A 13049-nucleotide genomic window follows, 5' to 3' on the forward strand; every position below is an offset into this window, starting at 1 on the left:
GCTCCCTCTAGTACCATGGAAGTCATTCCCTCATGTCTTAGCAGATGTCCTATGATCCTGTCCCTTCTCCTTATCAGTGTTTTCCACATATTCCTTTCCTCTCCGATTCTGCGTAGAACCTCCTCATTCCTTACCTTACCAGTCCACCTAATTTTCAACATTCGTCTATAGCACCACATCTCAAATGCTTCGATTCTCTTCTGTTCCGGTTTTCCCACAGTCCATGTTTCCTTACTAGTTGGTATAAAAACAATATATAAGGACAATGTGAAAATGTGAAAACACAAAGTGAACTGCACCGATGCAAAGTGTTAGTTAAAAAGTGGTGCGTATGTATGGTAAAAATACATTGCTGTTGAGAAAATGACGTTTTTCAGATGCCAGTCAAATACTATAACTATACACTTCACTGGCTGTTGAGCTCTGGGGCTGTATATTATATTATTTTAACAAATAATGTATCCAGCCACTTGTTATGTACTTTTATTTAAGCTGTTACGCGTTTCGGGCTTTCACCTGTCTTTAATTAGCACAATACATGTTTGAGTATTCCGTCAGCACATAGTTACAACTGAAAGCTATAGCTATACTGTGCAATTTTGTTTTGTTACCGCAATTTTTGAATTGCATATTTACGACATATTGCGTATTAGGTGTACTTATTTTATACTCTGCTCTTTGTTATTCCGATTTTCATGTTTACGAATGTTTCACAAACACTTTTTTACCTCTATTTTACACAAAACAGCTTAGTATTCGCCATGTTACCAACTGACATCTTTGTTTACATACGAAAAATAAATGTATGGTCAATATTTATATTTTGCTTACAGTTTCTTCTGTGGTTAAAGTTACATTTTGAAGACAGGTTTTGTATAAGTAAAAAGAAGTGCAACTGCTTAGCATGGAAGTGCTGAGTACTCTACATGGTTATTAAAAAGTGAAATAGTGACGGTCTATATAGAATATTAGAGAAATGAAAAGAATGTATTATATTTTATATGAAAGAATTTGTCTTATCTACATTTGTTTCTCACAGTTGGAATAACTTTTATAAACAACAAAGATAGTACAACAGATTTACATTACGCTTATCAGTAACATTCTGACCACCGCTCACCGCGACGCTGTATGCCGCGTGGTGGCGTTGCGGACACGTGACACGGAAACGGAAGTATGTAAGCGGACCAGACACGGACGGGGGATCACCCTAACGAATAGATAGGCTACAAATGGGGAAGATATGGGCTACAAATGAGGAAATCCACCGAGATAACTCTGACGATGAGAGGATTATTATTACGCTGAGCCTGCGAACGAGTATCTCGGTCGCGCGGAGTGGCCGCGCGGTTTGAAGCGTCATGTCACGGACTGCGCAGCCCCTCCCTCCGGAGGTTCGAGTTCTCCCTCGGGCATGGGTGTGTGTGTTGATCTTAGCATAAGTTTAAGTCTAGGGACCGATGACCTAAGCAGTTTGGTCCCTTAGGAATTCACACACATTTGAAGATTTGAACATTTCGAGTGCCTCTAAAACGGCGAAGCTGGCCGAATATTCACGTTCAACTGTCGTGAGTATCTACGGAAAGACGTAGAAGGACCTCTGAACCGTGATTTATTTTCAAAGAATATCCTTAAGAATTTATTTTATTTACTAGCGATTCATCAAGAACATTAACACATTTAATCACGCTATGTAAGCATGGAAGTAGTTGCCAGGGAGTAACTGATGAAATCATAACCAAATTCCTTTTAACAAATGGGAATTTTATTCACTTTAATAGTGCCTAAAATCATTTTTAAAAGAAACAGATTTAAAATTACAGTCAGAAAGCACCCTCAAAATATCAAAGGTACAATTTATTCAGAGGCAGAAAGAAACAAGTTTTGACTGTATGAGCTTTCGGGCAGAGAACCTGGCCGCTCCCTTTTGACACTGCCGTAGTTAGGACCGCTCGCAACGGTCTCTGAAAGAGTACACTGGTGCAAATCTGCAACACACCAGATAACTTTAAACTAAGAGTTTTAACAATTTACACAAGCACACAAACTATGCACCCCCCGTAGGAGGGACGGAAATGGTACAAAACACTAAAAATTAAAATATTAACCTTGCCACCGAAGGTGAAACTTAACTTCTAAGAAAAGTCTTACGGTGAAAGGGTGGCAACTTTGTATACTAAAACGATCATTTAAATAAAAGCCCATGAAATGCAATCTTCTATAAAATTCTACAAGGTTCGCGAAACAATAGTTAAGACGCTCTGCAGTGCACAGATACCGCCTCTCAAGATCATAGGCAATAATATCAAAGTTTCCAAAGATCAAAACATATTTCAGGTATTAGGCCGTTACACTCCAAGCAATAAATTCGTTAACACACCAAATCCGACAAACATGACAGAGGCAGCTACTAACGTACGGTAGATTGATAGGGAGATTACCGAACAACCCGAACCGCAGGTTGCTCTAACCCGCCTCTACTCCACAAGGGAAAAACGGACCACCCAATTTATATACAACCACCTTCCCACGGGTGGGCAAACGGAGAAGAATGATGGGACGACACCAAAGCAAAACGGCTGGTGACCTCACCAAGAAAACAAGTAGAATTTAACAAGAGTAAATCAAACAAGATATCAACAATCACTTAACTTCTAATAAACTGCGATTTCTCGAGAAGACCTGGCGCAGCACCCCCAAATCACTCTCCCGAACCGGCCGCTGCCAGCCGCTTCAACGGACGCAGGAAGGCGCGCCGATCTCCCGTCTCACGGCGTCGCAGCTCGCACCGGCCAGACTGATGTCGTGGGTTGACTCCTGTTCCTCTCGTGTCGACCGCGAAGTCACTACCCCTCGCTATACGTCGCGGCCCACTGGACTCACGTGGCGACCTCACATGCGCCGACGCTCAAGACGGACAAGTCATCTGGTGTCTCAGTGCGCGACCGACCAACCGATCGATCCAACCGCCAATGACCATTGCCTGAGCAAACTCGAGCAGACTGGCGGCCTAACGCGCAGACTCAGATGCAGGAACTAAGCCCTGACCGGGCGACCACTCGCTGAGTTCTCTTACTGACAGAGTGGAAAGACTCTCATTCTGCCGGCTTTAAAGGTTGATCCGAACGACAGACAGACACTAACTGCCTAACAAATGCGGACGAGAGACAGACTAGCAAGCTGGGGACGAGATACTGACCCAGACTGACTGACTGGCGAGTTTTTTTTTTTTTTTACTTTATTGTGATTTTTATCACCTTAAACAAGGCGGGCTGGCAGCAGATGAGTACGCCGCTCTTCAGCCTTGAGGTTTACAATAAGTAATACATAGAGGGGGCACAGAGAATACAATCAAAACGGCGGGAAAAAACAATGTAGACACTAAAAAACAAAAAACACGGAGCCGTTCACGCTGGACGAGAAAACATCACTGACACTAGTTGACACAGCACACAAAACATGGAAGACGGCGACGGTACACGTGAACAGTGGCGGCGTGACGGCGAACATACACTAAACACAAACGAAGGCACACACACGAGACACTGATGGCAATGACCTCCGGCGCGCGAATGTTCACTGTGCGTGTGCGAGTCCGGGGATCTCCAAGAGAGGAGGAGGAGGAGGAAGGGGAGTGGGAGAGAGAGAGGGGACAGCAGACATGCCACGGGAAGGGGAGGTAGGGGGAGGGAGGAAGGGGGAGGGGAAGCCCGGGGGAAGAGGGGTGGAGGGAGGGGACGGGGGAAAAGGAAAGAGAAGGGAAGAGAAGGGAGGGAGGGTGCCTAAAGGGAAGGACACCAGAAGTGGGGGGTGGGGCAGGGTCAAAGTTGATAGGAGGGGTAGATGGGGGGGGGGGAGGAGGACATCATCAGGGATGACTGGCGAGCTCAAAGCGCACATTAAATGCTCGTGAACAGGCAACCTTTCCCCTTTCCCATCAGAGGGAGTCACCAAAGCTGCGACTGCCACAGCGGCTCCACCGCGAAAAACGGAGGGCTACTGCTTCACACTACGCGCTGCGGCGCGCTCTTCAAAGCAGCAATTTTTACCACGGCTCAACGTCCATGACTCTTCACAGTACTTGGGGTTCGGATGCTGTATGTTCTATAAAGTAGGACAGATGGTGATCTGTGCCATCTCTGCCAAATGAGCATAGTGCTGGTGAATACACAAGTGGTTCGGAGCACTCCGTTCAACGTGCATTGCTGAACACGGAGCTCCGCAGTAAACCACCCCTACGTCTTCACATGTTGATCCAAGGACAACGTCAATTACGAAGCGCTGGGCACACGATCATCGGGTTCGACCGTCGATCAATCGAAACGTGTCGGCTCTTTGGGTGAATCACATGTTTGCTACATTAAATCGCTGGTCGTCTCCACAAACGCTATATTCGAGGTGAACGCGCCAATAAACGAGCACTAGCGCCACGGACGCACTCTGCTGGGACCAGTATTATGCTATGGGAGACATTCTCCTGCGCTTTCATGTGACCTGTGATAATAATCGAAGGCACGCTGACAGCTGCGAACCACGTGCATCCCTCTGTGCTTGATGTCTTTCCGGGCGGCGACGTCATCTTCAAGCAGTATAACTGTCCGTGTCTCGGAACCAGAAACGTGCTATAGTGCTTTGAGGAGCGTTACAGTGAACTCTCGTTGATGTCTTGGTGAGCAAATTTGCCTGATGTAAATCCCATGGAGACCATCTGGGTCGCTATCGGGTCCTATTACGTCTTACGCAAATTAGCTGCCCGTTATTTACGCGAATTACGTGATCTGTGCGTAGACGTCTAATGCCACAAACCTCCACAAATCTACCAACAAACTATGGGAGTCCTGATACGCAGAACCAGTGACGTATTTCGTTCCAAAGATGGACAAACAAGAATGAGATTATCATTCTGCAGCGGAGTGTGCGCTGATATGAAACTTGCTGGTGGATTAAAACTGTGTGCCGGACCGAGACTCGAACTCGGGAGTCTCGGTCCGGCACACAGTTTTAATCTGCCAGGAAGTTTCATATCAGCGCACACTCCGCTGCAGTGTGGAAATCTCATTTTGGAAACATCCCCCAGGCTGTGGCTAAGCTATGTCTCCGCAATATCCTTTCTTTCAGGAGTGCTAGTTCTGCAAGGTTCGCAGGAGAGCTTCTGTAAAGTTTGGAAGGTAGGAGACGAGGTACTGGCAGAAGTAAAGCTGTGAGGACGGGTGCGTGAGTCGTGCTTGGGTAGCTCAGTTGGTAGAGCACTTGCCCGCGGAAGGCAACGGTCCCGAGTTCGAGTCTCGGTCCGGCACACACTTTTAATCTGCCAGCAAGTTTCGTGGACAAACAAGCTATTAAGCAGGTTGCGATAATGGTTTGCTTCATCAGTGTATGCAAATGGCTCTGAGCACTATGCGACTTAACTTCTGAGGTCATCTGTCGCCTAGAACTTAGAACTAATTAAACCTAACTAACCTAAGGACATCACACACATCCATGCCCGAGGCAGGATTCGAACCTGCGACCGTAGCGGTCGCTCAGCTCCAGACTGTAGCGCCTAGAACCGCATGGCCACTCCGGCCGGCCAGTGTATGCACTGGATGGTTTCACATCAGATTATGTTTTTTTCATGGCTATACATAGTGTGTGACTGTATGAGCAAATTATGGAAATCACTTAAAATTTTTGTTTGGTAACTGTTTGGTCATTTACGATGTCACATTGGGACAAATATTATCCCAGGATGTGGAAGCAGTTATCGTTACAATGGCGATTAGAGCTACACATTGACAACCGGATTCCCATCAGATACAGACATACACAGAGAAATTCTGAAAAACTGTTGGATAATTTCCAAGAGAGATAATTTCTTTGAGAATCAGTTTCAATAATAGTACATAACAGCTGATAGTTTCAAAGATTTGAGAGGGAATGAGCGGAGGAACTCTCAAAATCAGAAAAATTAGGTGAAAGTGTGTTCACGAATCTACCGCAACATTTGATTAAATGTGTATGTCAGAACATATTTAAATGAAAGAGGACTGAAGTGAGGGGAAAATCTTCATGAGATAAATTAAATGTCATATGACGTTGTTGGTTGGGATATTCCAAGGCGTGGGTTCAGCCGTCTGTCGGAGAGCGTCTTCTCCCTCCACACACATTCGCCCCTCGTCATGTAGATATGTGAGAGTTGTCTCGAATGTATGTTTGTGGAGTGTAGTTGAGTGTAACACATGCATGTACAGTGTGGTGTTATGTTTGAGTTGTACTCAGTGGGGAGAAAAGGTAGACGGTGAATCCCAGTACTGGCACAGGACTTACTACTCTCGAATAACAACAAGGGACCTGCCGAGCTTAACATCTCCATCAGATGGACGGATCACCATCAACAGTGTCAAGTGTCCTCACTTTATGAGAACTGAAGAGATATTTGGAATTTAATTCAGGACATTCGCACAAACACTGATGGCCAGAGCCGCTACGTCGCCTCCTCTCCTCTCATTTCTGACCAAATACTAGCAGCGAACATTTCATCAACTACCAGGACTCCACCCAACTTGCCTCCGAGGTGAGCCACCATCGCGCAGCTGTGCGTTATTGACCTTGGCTATGGTGTAAGACAAATGAAGAGTGTCTTGCAAAAGATGTGGTTAAAAGCTCTACAGATGTGATAGTATCCGTGTGATTATACAGAGCAGGAAAGGCAATCAAAACTTAATAAACGACTGTTAGGATTCCTATAGCTTTCGTAGAGAACAGGGGTATATGACCTCCATGGTGGTAGGTGAAGCTGGCGTTGACAGGTAACGCATATGTAGCAGAACACCTCCCAGCACATGCCTGCAGTGGAATGGTGACAGATGATGGGTGGAGGACCGTCATGGGAACGATGCTGGTTGGTTTAGTCCTATATTCCGTAACAATTACAGCAGTTGAGACAGAGGTGGAAACGTCTGTAAGGTAGGTAGCCACACTCAGTGCAACGTGCCTCTGTCAGCAGTAACTCATCGCAAGGACAGCATGCTGCGAGGTCCCTTGGGTGGTGGTAGCACCTGGGAAAGTGCTGCCATCAGCACATCGGCACCAATTTTGAGTCAGCAATGGCGCCAGGCCACCTTCAGCTAACAGACAACGCTTGGCCTGAAGCAGCTGGCCTTGAGCCATTGCTCAGCACGATATGTACCGGCCAGATGGATTCCAACTGTCACTTGAGGTGTGGAAGATGGTGGCTTGGACCAGCACTGGGCAACGGTGAAAAGTGACACCATATGCCCACTCAGGGCAATGTACATTGATAGTGTTTCCCTTCTGGGTGGTGGCGATGGCTGTATAGCCAGGTGGCCCAGCAGGAACGCACCAAGAAGGTGGCTGCCTGCAGCTGGTAATCACCCACTTGGTGGCCTGATGGTGTGAAGTCATCAAGTCAGTAGCTAGCTCACTCAGCAGCGGCTATTGATACAGAGACTGACTGTGACTGCTTGCTGATTCATCTCAGACAGATAAAGTTCATAACCATCTCCTCAAGGTTAATGGCTGGCGATGACTATTTAACTAAGTACACTAGAGGCCATTAAAATTGCTACACCAAGAAGATATGCAAATGATAAACGGGTATTCATTGGAGAAATACATTATACTAGAACTGACATGTGATTACATTTTCACGCAATTTGGAGGCATAGATCCTGAGAAATCAACACCCAGAGCAACCACCTCTGGCCGTAATAACGGCCTTGGTACGCCTGGGCATTGAGTCAAACAGAGCTTGGATGGCGCGCACAGGTGCAGCTGCCCATGCAGTTTCAACATGATACCACAGTTTATCAAGAATAGTAACTGGCGTATTGTGACGAACAAGTTGCTCGGCCAACATTGACCAGACGTTTTCATCTGGTGACAGAGCTGGAAAATGTGCTGGCCAGGGCAGCAATTGAACACTTTTTGTGTCCAGAAAGGCCCGTACAGGACCTGCAACATGCGGTCGTGCATTATCCTCCTGAAACGTAGGGTTTCGCGGGGATCGAATGAAGGGTAGAGCCACACGTCTTAAAACATCTGAAATGTAACATCCATTGTTCAAAGTGCCGTCAATGCAAACAAGAGGTGACCGAGACGTGTAACCAATGGCACCCCATACCGTCACGCCGGGTGATACGCCAGTATGGAGATGACGAATACATGCTTCCAATGTGCGTTCACCGCGATGTCGCCAAACGCGGATGCGACCATCATGATGCTGTAACCATAACCTGGATTCATCCGAAAAATTGACGTTTTGCCATTCGTGCACGCAGGTTCGTCGTTGAGTACACCATCGCAGGCGCTCCTGTCTGTGATGCAAGGGTAACCGCAGCCATGGTCTCCGAGCTGATAGTCCATGTTGCTGCAAACGTCGTCGAAGTGTTCGTGCAGATGGTTGTTGTCTTGCAAACATCCCCATCTGTGACTCAGGGATCGAGACGTGGCTGCACGACCCGTTACAGCCGTGCGGATAAGATGCCTGTCATCTCGACTGCTTGTGATACGAGGCCGTTGAGATCCAGCACGGCGTTCCGTATTACCCTCCTGAACCCACCGATTCCATATTCTGCTAACAGTCATTGGATCTCGACCGACGCGAGCAGCAATGTCGCGATACGATAAACCGCAATCGCGATAGGCTGCAATCCGACCTTTATAAAAATCGGAAACGTGACGGTACGCATTTCTCCTCCTTACACGAGGCATCACAACAACGTTTCACCAGGCCACTGCGGTCAACTGCTGTTTGTGTATGAGAAATCGGTTGGAAACTTTCCACATGTCAGCACGTTGTAGGTGTCGGCACCGGCGCCAAACTTGTGTGAATGCTCTGAAAAGCTAATCATTTGCATATCACATCATCTTCTTCCTGTGAGTTAAATTTCGCGTGTGTAGCACGTCATCTTCGTGGTGTAGCAATTTTAATAGCCAGTAGTGTAAGCATATTTAACTAAGTACATCTTTTTTATTCTGGCAGCGTACAGCGTAATGTTGTAAGTGTTTTCGAGGTAGACTGTGATAAGAAATTAACAAAAGATAGGATACGTGCGTTATTGTCGAGTTAATGTGCTTAAATTTAGCCAGTCAAGCTGATGGGCAACCGAATTTATGCGGCGCACTAAAGACGGCTCAATTTACGTCTGACCTCCTCTACGCAGTGAAAATAACCAATGACGATAGTTTGGTCATCCAATTCTGGTTTCTCGATCGGAGCACGATTTGAATTTATACCACCTGATGATGCAGTCAAATGATGGACTTACAGCTAAAGCGGCCTTATCCTTTCAAAATGATGCATCCAGGCTGTGGCTGTCCTGACTTCGAAGTCCCCTATGTAATAATTATGTTGCCAACAATGACAAAATTATACATAAATAACAATTCACATATTATTAGCGTTTTATATTTTGTGTGTGTGTGTGTGTGTGTGTGTGTGTGTGTGTGTGTGTGTAAAGAATTAAAAATCTGCAGATAGATATACTATTGACAATATAAACAGATATATATACTCTCAGGCTGACATGTGGTAAAAACCATTTTTTATGTGGTGAACCTGTTGAGTTTTGTGAATCACGCAAGTTAATTGATCATTTAGAACATATCAAGCAAACGTGAAATAACTTAACTACTTCAGAGTAAATATTAAGGGGAGGAGGCAATGTGTGTGCGTGTGTGTGTGTGAGAGAGAGAGGGGGGGGGGGAGCATATGCAAGTTAGTAATATAGTCTGCTGTTAGAGCAGAGATGATACCATTGTAAATGTTGCCTTCTTTGTCATTTATAATGGAATCAGGCTGTTTTCTTTGGAGTCAGTGTATTTTGAGTGTTTCAGGGCTATCTAGTTTGCTACCTTTAGGTCAGATATGTAGAATGCTTGTGTTATTAACATGGTGTTCAGTTCATGCAAGTGAGTGGCTATTGCTGATGGGTAACTTTTTTTTTTTTCTTAGTGCTGTCATGCATTCCCTGAATTTAATCTCAAATAATCTATCTGTCTGGCCTACATAGAAACAGTCACAGGTCCAATATTGAATTTTATATACACTCATTGGGTGCAGTAGGTATCTTGTGTTGCTGTTATGGCGTGATTTCTGTACAGTCTTGTTGTCAGTGATGAAAGATATGTTTATGCCTTTCAATTGGAACATATGAAATACTGCTCAGAAAAGGGATTTTATGGAAGATCTTATTTTCTCTTTGTTTTTTTGTGGTCTGATTGTATCGCCGTTATTGTGAGTTTCTGAGTGTCTACTGTGGAGTTTCATAACCATTTGCAACGGCTGTTTGTTTTGTTGTTTCAATTTCTTATTTCATTTGTCTTCATAGAGTGGTTGTTGGCTACCTCTATTGACCTAATACCGGAATGCTGCCATTTTGTGGGCTGTGGGGTGACAAGAGGTGTTGTCGATGTTAGTGTATGTTGTGGCAGATTACCAATAAATTTAAAATTGGTGACTATTAGCCATTATTCTAGTTCTCAGGTCTAGAAAGTTTGGCGCTGTTATCTATTTGGTGCTTAACAGCGTACTTGAGCGGACTGAGAATTCGCTTCACACAAGTGTCATGAATCTTGCCCCACAGTCAAAGACCTTTATCCACAATACAAGATAGTTTCAAGAGAAGGACATTCATATTTAAATCTCACAGCAACCCCAATACTTTATTGAACCCACAGGTGCTCACGTGCGACAATAATACAAAACCATATGCAGTCATTCCATAATTGATTATTCATGTATACTGTTAATCTCTTGCCCAATTAGTTATTTTCTTCCAGTGATGACAATCATGAAACTTATTCCAGTGAAACAGGATTGTCTATTGTTAATATTCCCAGCACAAAATAAGGATTTTTACATGTTTCTGTTATTTTTAATGATAATATAACTAATAAATAATGAGATTTATCGAAAATCTCCTGTTACTATATCAAATCATATGAAACTGTGATACACTGGAAGACAATGTATAGTAATTGACTAAAAAATGGACAGCTACAGGCCAAAACATGCAATTTAAAAAAAAAGGCAATTTGCAAGTTGTAAACGAAATTCTTGAATCGACTGGTGAATAAGAATTATCATGTAGCGTTAGATTTGTGGAAGGCTGTTGCAACAAAAAAAAATTGCATTAACAGCTCTTGATGTATGTACGTTAGTACAGTAAAGGATGTAAATATCAGTGTGATTAATCTATTAGACGTTATCAGGATAGTGTGAAACTCAGAAATGAAAGGTAAGAAGATTTTATATCACCAAAACAGTTTTCAGTGGCCTTAGAACAAGATTTCAGATCACTGAGCTGGGAAAACAAAGAAGGTATACATTTTAAACTTAAGATAACCACATTTGTTTTACTGATGACATTGTAGTGGAAGACAAACTTTCACATCTATGGGAATAGCATATAACACTACAACAGTTCTTCATAATTATCACATTATTTCTTCCTACATTTTAGATATTATTTTATGATGATGAATTTATATATTTTATCATTTTCTTGTCAGTACTGAGTATTTGAATGATTGTAAACTAATTACAAACAATTTAAATACAATGTTGTAATATGTGTACTAGGAATGCTAATAAAGTCAGCGTCTTTGCGCTGCATAACAACAATGTCTAACCAAAGGTACTGTCGACGTCGAATTCATATCATTGGTACCCAACAGCACGCACGAAGAGACACAAGGTATTTGAGGTAGGAGATGATTAACTGTGAAAGCATGTGCAGAATATATGTGTGAACTTCACAGTGATAAAATGTCAAGCAAGACATTATGAAGATAACGGGCAGTCAGTGGTGTTTGCACCACAGTACAATATTTATTTGAGAAGATTTTCAAGAGTATTAAGTACAATAAATTTTGCTCAAAAATGGAAGAACAGCCTCTTGCTCAATAACTGTTGTCATGAAATTATTGTGTTGTGCCTATGGCAGCTTCACCTCAGAGTAAGACTGAGCCATTTCAGAGTTTTAGAAACGTAAAAGCCTTGCCAGCATAGTAGAATCAGTTAGTCAATTTCAAAATTTTTGTCAGCTTTAATTCTTACTCAGTGTTAATAATTTCCTTTTGTCATTACTGCCAACAATAGGGTCCTGTTACCATTGGCATAATAACTGAGTGTCATATTATTAAAACAGAGATATAGTCTAATATGAAAATATTCTTTATGTAAGAAAGTAAGTCTTAAATTTTGCTATTTCAATGGAGAAGAGAAACTTTACGATGCAACTGAAGATATTATTTCAATTTTACAAATTTAACTATACAGTATTCATCATCTTCTTGAGAAGGAAACTTATTAATCATCAATATAAGTTGTCTGGCAAAGTAAGAGTTCATATTTTGTTGTAATTTTATGTAATGTATTCCTATGCTGCGTGTTCTTTTATTTGGGCGTTGCCTGTTCTAATTGCCGCTAATTCTGACGTAGTTAATGTCAGTCGTTATACTTCTGGTAAAGAATACTGTTTATTAGAAACTAATGATTAGGAAAACCTGAACACAATTAACATTATAATGAAGTAACGTTATCTATCATTACTGTACCATGTGTTGCAAGTAATAAACTACTTCTGATTTTGAATTATTGCAAAGTTTTCACCATCATGATGGTTAACTTTCAAATATTTTATAACCTCTTGCACTTTCAAGCGGGCAATTGTAAGTATATTTATCAGTGACACATAAATTTCAGTAATTATTACAACCATAAATTCTAATTTTAACCCATCATAGTCGATTCATTACTTTCATCTTTAAATAGCCTGGCGACCATATTACTTCATCAAACACTACGGTGTTACTAAGTTACAAGTTCATAATTAATGACGTTTTCGTTAAGTAATTAAAATCATCAACACAATTACACATGTTTTTTCAATCCTTATTAATGAAACATGTTTTATTGCTATTATAACGTTCAGTAGTACACTTACCTGAATCCTGTCGGTAAAAATTCTTCGGAACTGATGCCTTTTCTGCAACTTACTGAACAGTAAGTACATGTGTCGTTAATTATGCGGGATTGTGGGTAG

This window comes from Schistocerca cancellata, chromosome 9 (assembly GCF_023864275.1).
Source record: "Schistocerca cancellata isolate TAMUIC-IGC-003103 chromosome 9, iqSchCanc2.1, whole genome shotgun sequence".
Classification (NCBI taxonomy): Eukaryota; Metazoa; Arthropoda; class Insecta; order Orthoptera; family Acrididae; genus Schistocerca; species Schistocerca cancellata.